General features: G+C 44.0%; 1 protein-coding gene and 1 long non-coding RNA gene across 9 annotated transcripts in view; one reads left to right on the top strand and one right to left on the bottom strand.

Annotated features, from left to right (window-relative positions):
- Positions 1 to 6,874, bottom strand: part of LOC146407055 (uncharacterized) — a 116,160-nt gene extending 109,286 nt beyond the window's left edge. The window contains exon 1 of the long non-coding RNA XR_014822758.1: positions 6,501 to 6,874. This is a non-coding gene — a long non-coding RNA (uncharacterized LOC146407055). The remainder of the gene's footprint in view (positions 1 to 6,500) is intronic.
- TJP2 (tight junction protein 2) overlaps positions 5,676 to 18,946 on the top strand; it is a 137,503-nt gene continuing 124,232 nt past the window's right edge. For 2 of the 8 annotated variants that reach the window (XM_005660146.4, XM_021070931.2), the window contains exons 1-2: positions 5,695 to 5,758; positions 5,871 to 6,107. The gene's annotated coding sequence lies outside the window, so the exon portion shown is untranslated. 8 annotated transcript variants of the gene reach the window in all.

Raw genomic sequence — 18,946 nt, forward strand, 5'->3', positions numbered from 1 at the left:
TTCAGACATAGGTAAAACTTCCAAAGACATGAGATGATGTATGTATCTGTTTCTTTAATGGGTGAAAGAAGAATCGCTATTGCTGTTTACAAATTCTGATCTTGCAATGCTCTAAAATCTTTTCCTCAAAGTTCCCTAAAAAAGTAATCATCTGCCTGGAGGATAGGTAGCTTTTTATGCAAAGGAAAATAAAATAAAATCTAGAAATGCAATATTACATAGGAATAGAATTGGATGAAATTTATCTATACTCAACAACTTGAGTAAATCTCAGAAACCTAATTTGCAGTGAAAATAACTGGTGGCAGAAGACTACATACAGTGTGATTTTATTCTTTTTTTTTTTTTTTTTTTTTGTCTTTTTGCCACTTCTTGGGCCGCTCCCTGGGCATATGGGGGTTCCCAGGCTAGGGGTCTAATCGGAGCTGTAGCCGCTGGCCTACACCACAGCCACAGCAAAGCGGGATTCGAGCCGCGTCTGAGACTTACACCACAGCTCACGGCAACGCCGGATCCTTAACCCACTGAGCATGGGCAGGGATCGAACCTGCAACTTCATGGCTCCTAGTCGGATTCGTTAACCACTGTGCCACGAAGGGAACTCCTGATTTTATTCTTATAAAGCTCCCAAACTGGGAGTTCCCGTCGTGGCTCAGTGGTTAATGAATCTGACTAGGAGCCATGAAGTTGCAGGTTCGATCCCTGCCCATGCTCAGTGGGTTAAGGATCCGGCGTTGCCGTGAGCTGTGGTGTAGGTTGCAGACACGGCTCGGATTCTGTGTTGCTGTGGCCCTGGCGTGGGCCGGTGGCTACAGCTCCAATTGGACCCCTAGCCTGAAAAGCTCCATGTGCCGTGGGAGCGCCCAAGAAATTGCAAAAAAAAAAAAAAAAAACTCCCAAACTATCGAATCCAAAAAATATATTGTTTAGAAGGATGTAGATGCTTTGGTAAAAAAAAAAAAAAAAAATTAATGAATACCTAATTTAGGTGAGTGATTCCCTTCAAACTGAGGGAGAAGGGGGTGGGGTGTCAGGATTTGGAAGCATGTGGCATCATCAAAAGCACTGGAATGTTCTACTGATTAAAAGTGTGGTGGATTCATATATTCACTGATTATATGCTCCCAATCACATACAGGTGTTCCTTATATTATTTATAATGTATCAAATATTACATAATAAAATTTTGTAAGTGAAAATAAAAAGACTAGACTTACAAAATAGAATAACAAAATATGTAAAGTTAAAGTCTAAAGAAGAACTGGGTTTGGGGACTTATAATTTTAATTATTTGAATATTCATTTTGGAACTAAAGCAAATCTCTGAATAGTCCATACAAAAACAAAAACAAAAACCACCCTGAAAGGCATTGAAATACATTTAACACATTGTCCAGATGTACCATTGTTTGTCCAGCCATTCTTTTGGTAGCATTTAATTTTAATTTTCTGCTATTCCAACACACAGGAATAAGCATTCTTTTTGTTTTTGCTATTTTAGGGCTGCACCTGCAGCATATGGAGGGTCCCAGGCTAGGGGTCGAATCAGAGCTGTAGCTCCTGGCCTGCACCTCAGCCATAGCAATGCCAGATCCAAGCTGCGTCTGTGACCTAAACCATGGCTCATGGCAATGCCAGATCCTTAAACCACTGAATGAGGCCAGGGGTTGAACTTGCATCCTCATGGATCCCAGTAGGGTTCATTAACCACTGAGCCATGAAGGGAACTCCAGGAATAAGCATTCTTGAATATATTTTTTTCAATATGTATGTACGTTTTTAAGGGGCAGGGGTTGCCGGAGTTGCCGAGTCAAAGAGTGAAGTTGAGACTCAGAGAGGTTACATCAATTCACTGTGGGTGGTGGGCGAAGGGAATCAGAGGAAAATAGTCCAAAGGTCAACTTCCAGTTACTATTATAAGCTCTTATAAGATAAATATTAAAGATGTGATATACAGCACGATAACCATAGCTAATACTGCTGTATGATATACAGAAAAGTTAAGAGGGTAAATCCTGAGAGTTCTCATCAAAAGAACATTTTTTCTTTTCCTTTTATTGTATGTATATGAGATGACGGATATTAGCCAAACCTATTGTAATCATTTCACAATATGTTTAGATCATTGTGCTATATGCCTTAAACTTATACAGTGATGCATAACAATTATTTCTCAGTAAAACTAGACAAAAATGCAAAACTCAAGGTCACACAGGCAGCAGGTAGCAAAGTCAAGACTAGAACCAAGGCTCTTTCTAGGGCTCAATGGTACATGTATAAAGATCCACCTATAAAGAAAACACCTGTCTTATCAAGGCAAGTGCCCCATTTTAGACTGCGATTTGACCCTTTCCCCACCTGTCTGTCCAGCCTGCAGGTGAAGCACAGTATTGTTCAGAACCTCAGGACGGAACACAAGAGCTCCCTGTCATGAGAGGCACAAGAATGGGGCTTTGTCTCCCAGGAAAGCAAGATGGTTTCTACGGGACTCATTTGGTGCCAGTGGCAGAAAGGGAACTTCTGCTGAGCTCCAAATCAGAACCCAGCGTTCTTGTCCCACTTTTCAGAGTATGGCCCCTATAGCCTTTGGACGTGTCCCTTGTTATTTCTAAGGGTAGATTTTGCAATGTTTACTCTTCAGGGTGGAAATATTTATTGGTTACTGAAAATGCAGTTTTGCTGATTAGAGGCAAGCACAAAGGCATACCTACAACTCAAACCCAGAATGAAAAGAGTGGGTGGGAAAAACAAAGATAATATCAGTGACCAGCTGTGCCAGCCAGAGTCCTTTTCTTCTCACCTGAGTACATTCAAAGAAAATCCAAAATCCAAGTCTTCTCTGAAATGTACATTTCATTTCAGGTACAGGAAGAAACTGAATCGGTGTTTTATTTGTGTGTGTGTGTATAGCAAATATGCCACCCAAACACATGCAGTAGCAACACCGATTCCATACACTAGATTAAACTGCCGAGCTAGGGGTCGAATCGGAGCTGTAGCTGCTGGCCAGCCACAGCAACACCAGATTCGAGCTGCGTCTGCGACCTACAGCACAGCTCACAGCAACACTGTCTCCTTAACCCACTGAGCAAGGCCAGGGATCTATCTTGCAATCTCATGGTTCCTACTCAGATTCGTTTCCGCTGCACCACGACAGGAACTCCTAACTTTAATTTTATAGTTAGCTCTTTTATACTGAAAAATGTCAATTCTTAAGAGTATTTTTGTGTGTGTGTCTTTTTAGGGCCTTATCCCTGGCATATGGAGGTCCCCAGGTTAGGGGTCTAATTGGAGCTGTTGCCGCCAGCCTACAGCACAGCCACAGTGGCACAGGATCTGAGCCGAGTCTGCGACCTAGACTGTAGCTCATGGCAACACCGGATCCTTAACCCACTGAGCAAGGTCAGGGATCGAACCCACAACCCCATGGTTCCTAGTCGGATTCGTTTCCACTGTGCCAGTAATTTTTCTTATTTTTCGCAGTGGCAACGAGAACTCTTAATTTTTCCTTTCTTTCTTTTTTTTTTTTTAAATTCTTAAGAGTATTAACAGAAATTACCACTAACATTGGTAAGTGATTACTGAAAAGCAGTTTATTTATTTATTATTTAACATTCTCTTCATCCTAGGGTATATTTCTAAGGGATGTAGCATTAAATAACTGTGTTTTAGGGAGTTCCCTTTGTGGCTCAGCCATTAACAAACCACACCAGGATTCATGAGGATTTGAGGTCAGCAGCTGCTGCTTTGACTTGACCCCTAGCCTGGGAACTTCCATATGCTGCAGGTGCAGCCCTAAAATAGCAAAAAAAAAAAAAAAAAAAAATTGTGTTTTAAAGTCACCTGACAGGGGAGTTCCTGTCGTGGTGCAGTGGAAAGGAATCTGACTAGGAACCATGAGGTTGTGGGTTCAATCCCTAGCCTCGCTCAGTGGGTTAAGGATCGGGTGTTGCTGTGAGCTGTGGTGTCAGCTGCAGATGAGGCTCGGATCTGGTATTGCTCTGGCTGTGGTGTAAGCCAGCGGCTATAGCTCCAATTCAACCCCTAGCCTGGGAACCTCCATATGTTGTGGGTGCGGCCCTAAAAAGACAAAAAAAAACAAAAAACAATAATAATAATAATAATAAAGTCACCCGACATGATTTCCCTTTACCTGGTTAAGCCACCAACTTGATACCTACATTCATTTGTTGCGTTTTGGTTTTTAAATTTTTGATTTTTCATAATTCTGTAAAACTTACATTATTCCAAAGTCAAATCTACAAAACAAGATACAGAGAAGTCTAGCTTCTATCCTTATTCTTTCCTTATACTTGTTTCATCTCTCCCAAAAAGGTAACTATTTGATTTAATAATTTATCTTTCCACTTAAAAAATCCATAAGCAAATGTATGTGTTCTTGCTTTCTTAGATAAATAATAAGGCACTATATACACCTTTATTCATCTCGTCAGCACTATGTTTCTGACAATCTACAGTTCATCTTTTTAAAAACTGTACTGTCTTCTAGGTTCAGTCTACTCACTTCTTGGAATAACTTGTTGATAGGTATTCCCAGAAATCTAAACCAAATGAACTTGAGTTTTAATTCATACCATTACTTCTGGCAAAAGTTTGTGTAGGGAGGAGGGGAGGAGGACTTGGCAGTCATAAGCAAAGCTGTCTTGAATGAATGAGGGCATGACCTTCCCAGGAAATTAATGTATATTTTTGGTGGTAAAATCCACATAACATAAAATTGACCATTTTAAACATTTCTAAGCACACAATTCAGTGGCATTTAGTACATTCACATTGTTGTGCCACCAACACCACTATCCATCTCCACATTCTAAACGGAAACTCTGCATCCATTAAACAATGTCTCCACAACCTTCCAGGATTTCTTTCTTTCTTTTCTTTTCTTTTTTTTTTTGGTGGAGGGAGCCACGCCCAGGGCATGTGTAAGTTCCCGTGCCAGTAATGGAACCTGCGCCACAGCAGAGATCCCAGGCCGCTGCAGTGACAACGCGAGGGGTCCTTAACCTGCTGCGCCAAAAGGGAACTCCCAGGCTTTTTAATAAGGCTAAATAGGAAGGAGCACCTGCTTGTCAGTTGCAGGCCTTGGCACTAAGATGATTCTGCCTTCCCAGCTGAGCAGGGATTCCGTGGTGACTAAGCTGGCTCTCGGGTTAACACTCCCGCCCTCACCTATTGTCCCAGCGGGAGGAACCGGTATTTCCGGATTGGGGCCTCAGACCCTGTGATTCTGGCTAAGGGTGAGGTCGGTGGAGGAGGGGAACGGAAGCTGATCATAAAAGTCAACTTTCCACCAAAATAATTAACCTGCTTTTCCATCCCCCACAACAAAAACAAAGACCTCCAACACCACCAATCAAACACCCACCCACAATGGTCCCCAACCTCCTGTGGTCTTTGAAAGGGTTGCTAGGCTGACCCCTTCCTTGCCCACCTCCCTGGAGAGGATCGAAAATTCGACCTGGTTACGAATAAAGAAAGGAGCACAGCGAATTCCAATTGCCCTTCGGCGGAAAGAAAGCCCAGTGGCAGTTTTGCAGAGAAAGGAAGAGGCCAGGGAGTGGGCGTCCGGGCTGCAGTAACCAGACTGTCCCTGTGGCCGCAGTCCCTGCCCCACCGCTGGGTGGCGAGTGTGAGCCCCTTTCCGTCCTTCCCGATCCCACAAAGTAGCGCTACAACAAACGGAGTTTCTCTCCCCTGGCTCGCGCTCTTGGCACTCTCCGGGGCTTGAAGGAAGCAGGTAACAAGACGCTGCCCACCCTCGTCCCCTCCGGACCGCCGCTCTCTGGATCGGTGCCGCCCCGATCCCCCCACTCTGAATTTTTTTTCCTTTCTCCCAAATCTCCAAACAGGAAATAGTTTGAGTCACAATAATACACAGGAGCAGCAGCCGAGGCCACTCGCGCCCGCCCATTCCCGGGGCCGCCTCCAGCACTCTGGCCGGGCGAGGCGCCTCCGGCAACGCGCGAGGAAAGCGCAGGGGACACCGGCCCAGCAGCCGGCGCCGCGTCGGAGGCGCCCAAGCGCCTGGCAGAGCCACCCTCGCCCAGCGCCGGACTCCGCCAACTGCAGCCACTACCCGCTTCCAGGCAAGTACCCTTCTGCCTAGGCTCACGGCTCGCGGATACCTTCCCCAGGTCCTGACTTTGGAGGGGGAGGGTTTTGCAGGGTGTGGAGGAGCGCTTGCGCCCTGGATCCGTCGTGGGGGCGGAGGTAGGGGGCAGTGCGAGTGAATTGAGTCGGTATCACCTCATGTCCCTGTGGAGTTGAGGTGTACTTTATTGGGAATTGATTTTTTTCCTTTCTGGTGATTCTTAACTGACCTTTGCCTCCCCCTCCCTCCCCCTCCCCCTCTCCCCCTTCCCCGGCGGGGGGGATGACAGCGCGTCACAGGGTTTCTCTTGGGGGAATCGTCTAGAAGTGGGTTGGAGCGCGCAACTGGGGCAGCAACAGGTGCCTGGGAGCCACCTTCTTTTTCCTACCTGGCCTGGCGCCTTGTCCCCGAAGGGGTGGGAACTGTTTCACTTTCTGTTGAGCTTCTCTTTAACCAGATTAAAAGGGCCTCTGAGTTTCTGTTGGTGCAGTCAGCGTTTGCAGTATCTGAAGGAAGCGGGAGCTGGGGTCTTGGATTTATGCGTGCGAAGGGGGCAGGGTGGGGGCTGCTGGTTAGCTGAGAGCAGGTGATGGCTGCCTGGGCTGCGGGTGGAGACTTAGCTGCGGAGCCTGAAAACTCCGCACACCTGAGCGGTATGACTGTGAGGCCGGGGAGGTGCGGCCAGCTCAGGCCGGGAGCGGGATCCGCGCGCCCAGAGCAGCAGAGTTTTGGAGAATTTTTTTTTTTTTTTTTTTTCTCTCCCTTCACTTTCTGACACATTTGTACGGGAGGGGCCGGGCTTGTCTACGTGCTGGGCGTTGTCAGTCTTCAAGAACTGCATTGCAAAGTTCTTCTATAGGGAACTCGGTTAAAACTGAGTTGGACATCTTTATTTGGATAAAGGCCACTGAATTCCAGGCATTCTTCAAACTTGAGAAGGGTATTTTCAAGACTGTTTTGAAGTCCGCTTCAGGGCTTTCTGCGAAACTGCCGCTCCGTCAGCTATCCTTATCGGCTGTGGCCGCTTCTTAGTCCGGAAGGTGGGTGGAAACTCTCGGGAGGTCCCATTCTGTCAGGCCTTCTATCCAAGTTTCTCAACGCATTTTTTACAAAAGGTGGTTGGTAGCTAAGTTAAGTGCTTAGCCATTGCGCCTGAAAGATATGATCAACCCTTTGTGTTTCCGGGCTAGGGGACCGTGGTTTTAGAGGGTTAGGTTCAGAGGGCGACAGTCTTTCCTTTTAAGCGCTCTGGGGCCTTGTGGCTTTGAGTGAGGTCCAAGGAACAGCAACAGCGGCATCACCTGGGGGCCTGTTAAAAATTCAGGACCTCAGGGCCCGCCCAGATCTGCTGAATCAAGATCGCCAGGGGATCCTTTGCATATTAACGTTTGGGAAACATGGGCCTAAGGCAGGTTGGGGTGAAGTTTTGTTGTTCTGTTGAAAGAGGTGATTGACACAAATGAACCTTTCCACAGAAAAGAAACTCACGACTTGGAAAACAGACTTATGGTTGCGGGGGGGGGGGGGGGGGAGTGGGATGGACTGGCAATCTGGGTTTAATAGATGCAAACTATTGCCTTTGGAATGGATAAGCAATGAGATCTTGCTGCATAGCACTGGGAACTTTATCTGGTTATACCTTATGATGGAGCAGGATGGAGGATAATGTGAGAAAAAGAATGTGTGTGTGTGTGTAACTGGGTCACTTTGCTGTGCAGTAGAAAATTGACAGAACACTGTAAACCAGCTATAGTGGGAAAATCATTAAAAAAAAAAAAGAAGTGATTGACAGTATGTTTCCCTACATTTCCATCCAGTCCCACGTTTGAATCTTCCTTTTGCAAACAAACACTACAGCTTTGTGGGTCACCACCCCTCTATCCCAAGGTGGCTCCTTAAGCAAGATTTGGGCCTCTGATTAGCACACTAGCTTTTTGTTTCTAGGTACTTTTAAAATTATTACTGTGATAAAATATACACAGACTAAAGTTTGCCGTTTTTAATCATTTTGAAGTGTCCAATTCAGTGGCTTTAAGTACCTGTGCAACCATCAATTACCACTATCCTTTTCCAGACCTTCTTCACTGTCCCAAACAGAAATCCTGTACCCATTAAAAAATACCCTACTCCCCTCTCTTCCCAGCCCCTGAGCTTCAGGATATTGTTAATGACATTTTCTGTAAGGTATAGAAAAGGTTGAATAGGAACGTAAAGTAAAAGTAAAAGGATGCCTACAGAGTTCCTGTTGTGGTTCAGTGGTTAGCGAACCCGACTGGCATCCTTGAGGACTCGGGTTTGATCCCTGGCCTCACTCAGTGGGTGAAGGATCTAACGTTGCTACCAGCTGTGGTGTAGGTCACAGATGCAGCTCAGATCCAGTGTTGCTGTGGCTGTGGCATAGGCCATCGGCTATAGCTCTGATTGGACTCCTAGACTGGGAACCTCCGTATGCTGTGGGTGCGGCCCTAAGAAAAAGAAAAAAATATAAAAGGACGTTTGCAGGATATGAATAAACTTTTGGAAATTCCTGGATCACTGGCCTGGTGGATGTGGCATTGTAGCTCTAGGTTCTTAGATTGCGTGTTCTTTATTTTAATGGAGACAACCAGCACCTATGAGGGCTTCCTTTCTGGTTTGGGTGGTAAGGGATGGAGCTACCCAGGGCTCAGACTGCACTAATTAACTAGGTGCACATGCCTGGTAAGATCTACCTCTGTGCTTCTTTTAATTGGCTTTATTTTAGGTTTCCTGTTTACATTGGGTTTAGTTTTTTGGTTTTGTTTTTGTTTTTTAATTCTGACTCAAACTCATTTTTAAAAGTAGTTGAAATAGGAGTTCCCATCATGGCGCAGTGGTTAACGAATCTGACTAGGAACCATGAGGTTGCGGGTTCGATCCCTGCCCTTGCTCAGTGGGTTAAGGATCTGGCATTGCCGTGGAGCTGTGGTGTAAGTCACAGACGCGGCTCGGATCCCTCGTTGCTGTGGCTCTGGTGTAGGCCAGTGGCTACAGCTCTGATTAGACCCCAAGCCTGGGAACCTCCATATGCCGCGGGAGCGGCCCAAGAAATGGCAAAAAGACAAAAAAAAAAAAAAAAAAAAAAAGGTAGTTGAAATAAACCTTAGGAAAAAGTGTTGGAGTTACTGTCGAGGCTCATCAGAAACGAACGTGACTAGTATCCATGAGGATGAGGGTTCGATCCCGGGCTTCGATCAGTGGATTGGATCTGGTATTGCCATGAGCTGTGGTGTAGGTCGCAGATGTGGCTCCGATCTTTTGTGGCTGTGGCATAGGCCAGCAGCTGCAGCTCTGATTCTGACCTTAGCCTGGGAACTTCATGTGCCACAGGTGTGGCCCTAAGAAGCAAAAAAAAAAAAAAAAAGAAAAAAAAATTGTTGCTTGGCGAATATGTGAGAGAAGGTCACAGAAAGACTTAAAAAGATTTGAAATGTTTTTCTATTTTTTAAAAAATATTTTTCTAATACACCCCAAACTATTTTGTTTTTGCTTTGTCAGGTGAGTCTAATGGTCTATTATTTCTAGTTGTAAAAATGTTTGTATAATTTAGAAAAGCTTTGTTGTTGTTTTAATTGAAGCATAGTTGATTTACAGTGTTGTGTTAATTTCAGGTGTACAGCAAAGTGATTCAGTTATGCACACACACATATATATTCTTTTTTAGATTCTTTCCCATTATAGGTTATTATAAGATAGTGACTATAGTTCCCTGAAGTATACAGTAGGTCCTTGTTGTTTGTGTATTTTACTTATTTATTTTTTGGCCACACCTAAGGCATGTGGAAGTTCCCAGGCCAGGGACTGAACTGGCACCGCAGCTGTAACCAGAACCACAGCAGTGACAATGCTGGATCCTTAACCAGCTGAGCCAAACGGGAACTCCTATCTATTTTATATGTAGAGTAGTGTGTATCTGTTAATCCTAAACTCTTAATTTATGGAAAGGCTTTGTAATCATGAAAGCTGTCTGCCTTCATCTGCTTAAAATTGTCCAGGTTGGCTGAGGACATGTTTTCAGTGAGAACAGAAATGTGAATTGGCAAACTAGTAAGAATGGTTTCATTCATGATCTAACAAAGACATTGTTATAGATCAAGAATGTGGTTCAGAATACATAAGTGATCGGAGATATTGGGAAGATCTAATAAATAGCTGAATAGTGGCAGATCCTTAAAATTCTTCCCAGATTGTTTCTTTTCTTGTACTATGACTTTGGTTAGCATGAGGCTATCATCTTGTAGGAAGGAACTTACAAGGTTCCTTTGGGAGTTCATGCTGTGTGTGGCCCAGTGGGTTAAAAATCAAACTGCAGCGGCTTGGGTCTCAGCTGCAGCTCTATTCAGATTCAGTCCCTTGCCTGGGAACTTCCATTTGCCCCAGATGTGGCCATTAAAAAAAAGAAGAAGAAAAAGAAAGAAAAGAAAAATCCCTTTGAAATAATGGATGAAGATAATTCAAATAGGCCAGATTTGGCAGAAAATTCTCCATTTTCAGGAGATTCTTGGCATTCACAGAATTTGAGAATGTTATATTTTTAGAATTCTAGTAAGGCAAAAGAGAATAGATTTCCCCTTCTCCACTGTGTTCTCTTCTGAAATGGCAATATATTTCAGTGTTTTATGTGGTGAACAAATGCTATTTTGTAATGCACACCGGTGAAAAAAATTCCTTAGCAAGTGTTCAGTGAATGGATTTATTTCTCATTCAGTGATGCCTGGAGAATCATTTGGGGAGTTAAGTAAAAATGGAACCCTTCATCTACTCCAGACCATCTGAGTGAGACTCTGCATTGGAATCTGTAGGTTTAATAACACTTTGGTGATTCTAATAAATAGTTAGGTTTGGAAGTCATATACACATGCAAACTAAGATATTGAGAAATTAATCTGAAAGTACAAGAGAATTCAATTTTATATTAAACATGAAATAAAATTAATAATGAATTCTTCCTTAAAATGAGGTAGTCATTGGAGCATTCCCTGGTGGACTAAAGGTTAGGATTCAGCACTTTCACTGCTACAGCATGGGTTCACTCTCTAGGCTGGGAAATGAGATCCCACATCAAACCTCTGCATGCTAGGGGCCAAAAAAAAGAGGTAGTCATTGTTTCACATTTGGCAAATTGATTCAATACCTTTTTTTTTTTTTTTTTGTCTTTTTTGCCATTTCTAGGGCCGCTCCCGAAGCATATGGAGGTTCCCAGGCTAGGGGTCTAGTCAGAGCTGTAGCCACTGGCCTACACCAGAGCCACAGCAACTCGGGATCCGAGCCGCGTCTGCAACCTACACCACAGCTCACAGCAACGCCAGATTCTTAACCCACTGAGCAAGGCCAGAGACCGAACCCGAAACCTCATGTTTTCTAGTCGCATTCATTAACCTCTGAGCCATGACGGGAACTCCTTGATTCAGTACCTTTTGATGTTGCTCTTTATTTTTGAGATCTGAGGTTTAGAATCCTTAGTGTCTAGAAGGATCTACTTGTCTCCCTAAGAGAGATCAAGATATTAGACCATTTTACTCCATATCAATAAACATTTGTTGAATGTGTATTTTGAATTGAGTACTTTCATTTATAGTCTCATTAAATCTGTACAATGACCTTGAGAGAAATTTTGTGGATTTTTTTTTCTTTTTCTTTTTTCTCATCTTACAGATGAGAAAACTGAAGCCAACCTGGATCTTTCTCCTCTAGAATGTGGTCCTTTCCATGGTCCTTCCATGTAGAGTAATAAATCCCTGCCTACTAATTCCCCTTCATCTTCCAGAAACTATGGCTTCACTCATTCTTCATTCAAATCTTTTGGAACATCAGGTACTGCATGCTTAGGCTTTGAAGCAAATAAAAAGATGAGCCAAAACTGAAATAAATTCCAGAAGAGCAAGGGATTCAACATCAAAGGATTCTTTCCATGTTATCATAAGACCTCTGGTGAGTGATCAGTTAGATTATACTTGGCTTGAATGTAGCATTAGCATAGCTAGTCCAGCTCCCAGAAAAATCAAATCATAGGCATTCTTCCTTATTAAGGCTGGTCAGCAGTGCCATCTCCGCACAGCAACCCAAAGGCATCTGCTGGATACCCTAAGATGCCACACAGTGTGGAAGAAAGGGCACAGGGTTCTGGTGCAAAAGAGCTGATGTTTATTCTGACCAGCTGACTGAGGGGAAGTAAACCTCATAAATTCAGAGCTGCCATGTCTCCAAACATAAAATTAGTGAAATAATTAACTCCCTCTAAAATTATAGGAAGGACTCAAAAGGACTTATTTATAAAAGTGCTTGTATACTGTAAAATGATAGTAATAATTTCTTACCTTCATTTGGGAGAATTTTACAATGTAAAGGAAACAGAAGAAGCCACACATTGTAGAATCTAACAGTTTTTGGTTAACTGAGTTTGTAATTCATTTCTAGCTTTAGGCCCATTAATTTTTTTTTTTATTATTGAGGTGTAATTCATGTGCCATACAATTCACCTATAAAAGGTCCAATTTTTTGGTTTTTAGTCAATTTTTAGGAGGTTTTTTTTTTTTTTGGTCTTTTTATTTTTTTTAATTTATTTTTATTTTTTTGTCTTTTTGCCATTTTCTTGGGCCACTCCCGTGGCATATGGAGGTTTCCAGGCTAGGGGTCAAATCAGAGCTGTAGCCACCGGCCTATACCAGAGCCACAGCAACTTGGGACCCAAGTCAGGTCTGCAACCTACACCACAGCTCATGGCAACACCAGATCCTTAACCCACTGAGCAAGGCCAGGGGTCGAACCCGCAACCTTCTGGTTCCTAGTTGGATTCATTAACCTCTGCGCCATGACAGGAACTCCTTTTTTTGTCTTTTTAGAGCTGCACCTGAGGTACATGGAGATTCCCAGGTTAGGGGTTGAACTGGAGTGGTAGCTGCTGGCCTACACCACAGCTCATGGCAATGCCAGATCCTTAACCCACTGAGTGAGGCCAGGAATCAAACCTGTGTCCTTATGGATACAAGTCAGATTTGTTAACCACTGGGCTCTGACGGGACCCCCTAGGACATTTTTTATTGCCCTAAAAACAACACCACCCCTTCGTGAACACCTACCACCCATTTTTCTGGCACCTTCTGATTCCCTGCCTGTCCCACCCTAAACAACCACTAACCTGCTTTTTGTCTATAGATTTGGACATTTGATATAAATGGAATTATACAATATCTGATCCTATGTTTCTGACTTCATTTAGCATAATGTTTTCACAGTTTAGCTACATTGCATCATGTATCAGAGCTTCTTTCTTTGTTTTTTTTTTTTATTTGGTCTTTTTGTCTTTTCAGGGCCACACCTGTGGCATATGGAGGTTCCCAGGCTAGGGGTCAAATCGGAACTGCAGCTACTGGCCTACACCACAGCCACAGCAATGCCAGATCTGAACTGCGTCTGCAACCTACACCACAGCTCATGGCAATGCCAGATCCTTAACCCACTGAGCGATTCCAGGGATCGAACATGCAACCTCATGATTCCTAGTTGGATTCATTTCCGCTGTGCCACGACAGGAACTCCAGAGCTTCTTTCCTTTTTATTGCCAAATACTGTTCCATTGTAAGTGTATAATATATTTTGTTTATCCATTCATCTGTTGGTGGACTTTTGGGTTGTTTCTACTTGTTACCTATTATGAATAATGCTGGTTTGAACATTCATATGCAAGTTTTTATGTGGACATATGTTTTCATTTCTTTAGGGTACATACCTACCAGCAGGAAACGCATATGTTCACTTTTATATTTAACATTTCCAGGAACTGCCAGGTTGTTTTCCAAAGTGGCTGCAGCAGTTTACAATCCCATCAGCAATGTGTATGACTTTCAATTTCTCCATGTCGTCATCTGTCTTTTTTATTTTAGCCATCCTAGTTGGTGTGAAATGGTTTTGATTCACACTTCTCTGATGGCTAATGTTGCTGAGCATCTTTTCATGTGCTTATTTACTAAGCCATTCTTTCTTGGCCTTTTAAAAAATCCTTTTCTAAGGGAGAACTAGGTAAAGCAAGAGGAAAATCGGTTTCTTTGTTTGTTTGTTTTTGTCTTTTTAGGGCCACACCCTCAGCATATGGAGGTTCCCAGGCTAGGAGGAGTTGAATCGGAGCTACAGCTGCTGGCCTACACCACAGCCACAGCAACGTCAGATCTGATCCCTATCTGTGACCTACACCACAGAGCATGGCAACAACGGATCCTCAACCCACTGAGTGAGGCCACAACCTCATGGTTCCTAGTCGGATTTGTTTCCGTGGCACCATGACGGAAACTCTGGAAAATCAGTTTTGAATAGATTCCCAAGTTTCAGTGGTTGAGAGGAATACTGAGAATGTAAATTGAGCCCTTTGCTCACTTAAAATTTATTTTGGTTTTGGTTCATCTTTTTTATGTGACTTGGGGCTTTGTACATATAATACCTGATGTTCCAAAGAATTTGAATGAAGAATTAATACGTAGATGCTTGGAGGTCCCGTCGTGGCTCGGTGGTTAACAAATGAGACTAGGAACCATGAGGTCGTGGGTTTGATCCCTGCCCTTGCTCAGTGGGTTAACGATCCGGCGTTGCTGTGAGCTGTGGTGTAGGTTGCAGACGCGGCTCAGATCCTGCGTTGCTGTGGCTCTGGCGTAGGCTGGCGGCTACAGCTCCAATTCGACCCCTAGCCTGGGAACCTCCATATGCCACGGGAGCAGCCCTAGAAAAGGCAAAAAGACCAACAACAACAACAACAAAAATTAATGCATAGATTCTTGGAGGTGAAGGGGAGTAAGCAGGCAGGGACCTATGATTCTATATGCTGATTTAATGCCCATGAAAAAATCATACACTTCTCAGATGTTAATAATACACCAAAAAAATATTGATGGTAGACATTTTAAACACTTGAACTAGCATATGTTTGAAATTGTGTTGATTAATATCTGTCCAATTGCCTTATTAAAATATACAACAATAGGATTTCCTGTTGTGGCACAGTGGTTAACGAATCCGACTAAGAATCACGAGGTTGCGGGTTTGATCCCTGGCCTTGCTCAGTAGGTTAAGGATCCAGCATTGCCGTGAGCTGTGGTGTAGGTTGCAGACGTGGCTCGGATCCCACGTTGCTGTGTCTCTGGTGTAGGCCGGTGGCTACAGCTCTGATTCAACCCCTAGCCTGGGAACCTCCATATGCCACGGGAGTGGCCCAAGAAATGACAAAAAGAAAAAAAATAAAATAAAATATACAACAATATACTTTACAAATCATGTCAGTAAGTTGTTTATATATTTTGCTAGAGTACTCCTGATTTTATTTTCATGTACTTAACCAGAGGGTAGGCTGATGGACATTTTGGTATGGGTTTGTACGTTTTCATTCTTTCTTTCCCAAGCTGCATAGCGGTGTTTTTTCTCTATAGCCATGTGGGGAATTGTCTTTATGGTCTATATTTACAAATCAATCATAAATTTTTAAAATACCTGTTGCTGGAATTCCCTTGTGGTGAAGCAGGATAAGGATCTAGCATTGTCACTGCAGTGGCTCAGGTGGCTGCTGTGGCGTGGGTTCGATCCCTGGACTGGGATCTTCCACATGCTCCGGCCACAGCTGCAGTAAAAAAATAAATAAAATAAAATACCCATTGGTATTTTAGAGACCCACTGCTTTGAACTTGGGTTGTGATGTTTGGATCTTGAATTACTGGTTAATGTAGGGAGCAGTGAGAGAAACAGGGAAATAGGCTAGTGGCCTTTGTCTCCTTGGAACACTCTGTCCACTCCTCCCCCATCTCAGAGGTTTCTCTTTCAGCCACCCCTCCCACCATATCTCAGGTCCCAACACCTATGATGGCACATCAGTCACATCTACTTCCTTGGCTCTACGAAGGAAGAGAAGGATTTAGAAGAAGAAAATTACTTCCTTTTGCAAATTGTTTGAGGGAGCCCTAGAATAAGTAAGTGTGGTTCAGTGGCTCTCACACACTGGGCTGTATCTGAATCACCTGGAGTCTTGTTAAAACACACGTCCATAACCCCCTGAGTTTGGTTTCTGACTCATTTGGTCTGGAATGAGAGCCTGAGAATCTGCCTGTCTAACAAGTTCCCAGGTCATGCTGATGCTGCTGGTCCAGGGACCACATTTTGAGCACCAGTGGATTGGAGACATTTGAAGTGTAGGACTGGAGCCAGAGTGAGGGAAGGGACAAGGTTTGGGGTGGGCTCAGGCATCCTGCACATACAGGAGCCTGGTAGAGCCAAGGAAGTAGATGTGACTGAGGCAGGCCATCACAGAACTGGGATCTGAGAGAGAGAGATTTGGTGGGAGGGGTGGCTGGAAGAGAAGCCTCTAAGATGAGGGGAGGGTGGGCAGAGAGTTCTAAGGAAACAAAGGCTAGTGACACCCCTTGTCCCAACTATGTGTGAACAAAGGCACAGCCTCACTCCCAGGAAGGCCGGTGTTACCAGATCTAGAATGTGCTGCTTGGGGCCATGGGGCCAAGTGTGGACATGCCTCCCTCGGGCCTCAGTCTTGGAGTCATGATTGGCCCCTTTCCCTCTTGCCTGTTACCGTTCCAGCTTTTATTTTGTTTTTTTTTAACATATTTAAAAATAGTTGATTTACATTTGTGCCAGTTTGCTGCTGTACAGCAAAGTGGCCCAGTCATAATATACGTACATTCTTTTTCGGATAATATCTTCCATCATGTTCTATCCCAAGAGACTGGATATAGTTCACTATGCTAGACAGTAGGACTTCATTGCTTATCCATTCTAGTGGTTTGCATCTGCTAATACTAAACTTCCAGTCCATCCCACTCCCTTCCTTCCCCCTCTCCTACCCAGCAACCACAAGTCTGTTCTCCATGTCTGAGTCTGTTTCTGTTTCTGTTTTGTAGATAGGTTCATTTGTGCCATATTTTAGAATCCACATGTAAGTGATATCATATGGTATTTCTCTTTCTGATTTGCTTCACTTAGTATGAGAATCTCTAGTTGCATCCATGTTGCCACGTATGCTATTATTTCTTTCTTTTTTTAATGGCTGAGTAGTATTCTCTTGTATATATGTACCACACCTTCCTAATCCATTCATCTTTTGATGGACATATTTCCATGTCCTGGCTATTGTGAATAGGGCTTCAGTGAACATTGGGGTGCATATAATCTTTTTGAATTACCGTTTTCTCTGGATATATGCCCAGGAGGGGATTGCTGGATCGTATTGTAGTTCTATTTTAGTTTTCTGAGAAACCTCCATAGTGTTTTCCATAGTAGTTTTACCAATTTACATTCCCACCAACAGTGTAGGAGGGTACCCTTTTCCATATCCTCTCCAACATTTGTTATTTGTGGACTTATTAATGATGGCTATTCTGACTGGTGTGAGGTGGTACCTCATTGCAGTTTTGATTTCCATTTCTCTAATAGTTAGTGATATTGAGCATCTTCTCATGTGCCTACTGGCCATCTGTATGTCTTCTTTGGAGAATTGTCTATTTATGTCTTCTGCCCAGCCTGTTACTATTTTTTTTTTGTCTTTTTGCTATTTCTTGGGCCGCCCCTGCGGCATATGGAGGTTCCCAGGCTAGGGGTTGAATCTGAGCCATTGCCACCGGCCTACGCCAGAGCCACAGCAACACGGGATCCAAGCCGCGTCTGCAACCTACACCACAGCTCACGGCAATGCCGGATCGTTAACCCACTGAGCAAGGGCAGGGACCGAACCCGCAACCTCATGGTTCCTAGTCGGATTCGTTAACCACTGCACCACGACGGGAACTCCCCAGCCTGTTACTATTAATAATAGTCAGCCTAGAACCTGGGGAGCTTTGTAAACCACAACAGGAGTCCTGTGTGCAGGTAGTGGCCATTGAGTTTTAGTTTTCCTACTTTCACACCTTTGCCTGCTCAGCTTAATGGATTAAAAATCTGTGCTGCCAAGTGTCTAGTCTCCTTAGCATAACTTGACATAAGCTGATTCTGAGGCTGACAATCCCTGTCGTGAAGGTCAGAAGGTTTGCTACAGAAAATAAATCCAGAAAAAGCAGCAGCCCACCGATCTTGGGTCCTGTGCCCCACCCTCCCTGTGGTTTCACAGACTTGAGACAAACATCTCCCAATTTTATTTCATATTTTGTTTGAAAGGAATCTTCATTGTATCTGAGAATATAAGGACTTTCTTTCTCTTGGGCTTTGGAACAAGGCCAAGGCCTGCCCCGAGGTGTTTGTGTTACCATCTGGGGGCACCTGCCGTGAGCAGAGGGAGAGGGTTTAGTGTCAGTGGGTGTGATCTGTGCCCACTTCTGCCTGTGACTTGCTCATGGAGTCTGGACCTGAGCAGCCACTGCCTACATTAGACTTAGCTCTGTGTCCTCCATCCCACTCGGTGGCTTGCACGGTGTTACATTCCTGTAACCCCTGTGGGCCCGCAGTGTGCCATCCCTCTGGCTCATGGTCAGGACTAGACAGTAAGTGTTCTTTAGTACTGCTTCTGGGAGAGGTGGTATCTCAGGACCCCTAAGACCACCTCCAGTTTTGAAGATTTGCTAGGAGGATCACAGGCTTAGCATATGGTCGTCCTCACCTCTATAATATTACAACGAAAGGACACAAAGCAAAATTAGCAAATGGAAGAGCCCTAAGATTTTTTTTTTTTTTTTTTTTTTTGGTGTTCCTGTCATGGCTCAGTGGTAACAAACTCGACCAGTATCCATGAGGATGCAGGTTCGACTCCTGGCTCTGCTCAGTGGGTTAAAGGATCCATTGTTGCCATGAGTTGTGATGTAGGTTGCAGACATGGCTCGGATCCTATGTGGCTGTGGC

Source organism: Sus scrofa, chromosome 1, assembly GCF_054392235.1.
Source record: "Sus scrofa isolate SSC_HxYL_T2T_F1_AM1 chromosome 1, Sscrofa_HxYL_maternal_Yorkshire_Landrace_v2.0, whole genome shotgun sequence".
In the NCBI taxonomy this organism is placed as follows: Eukaryota; Metazoa; Chordata; class Mammalia; order Artiodactyla; family Suidae; genus Sus; species Sus scrofa.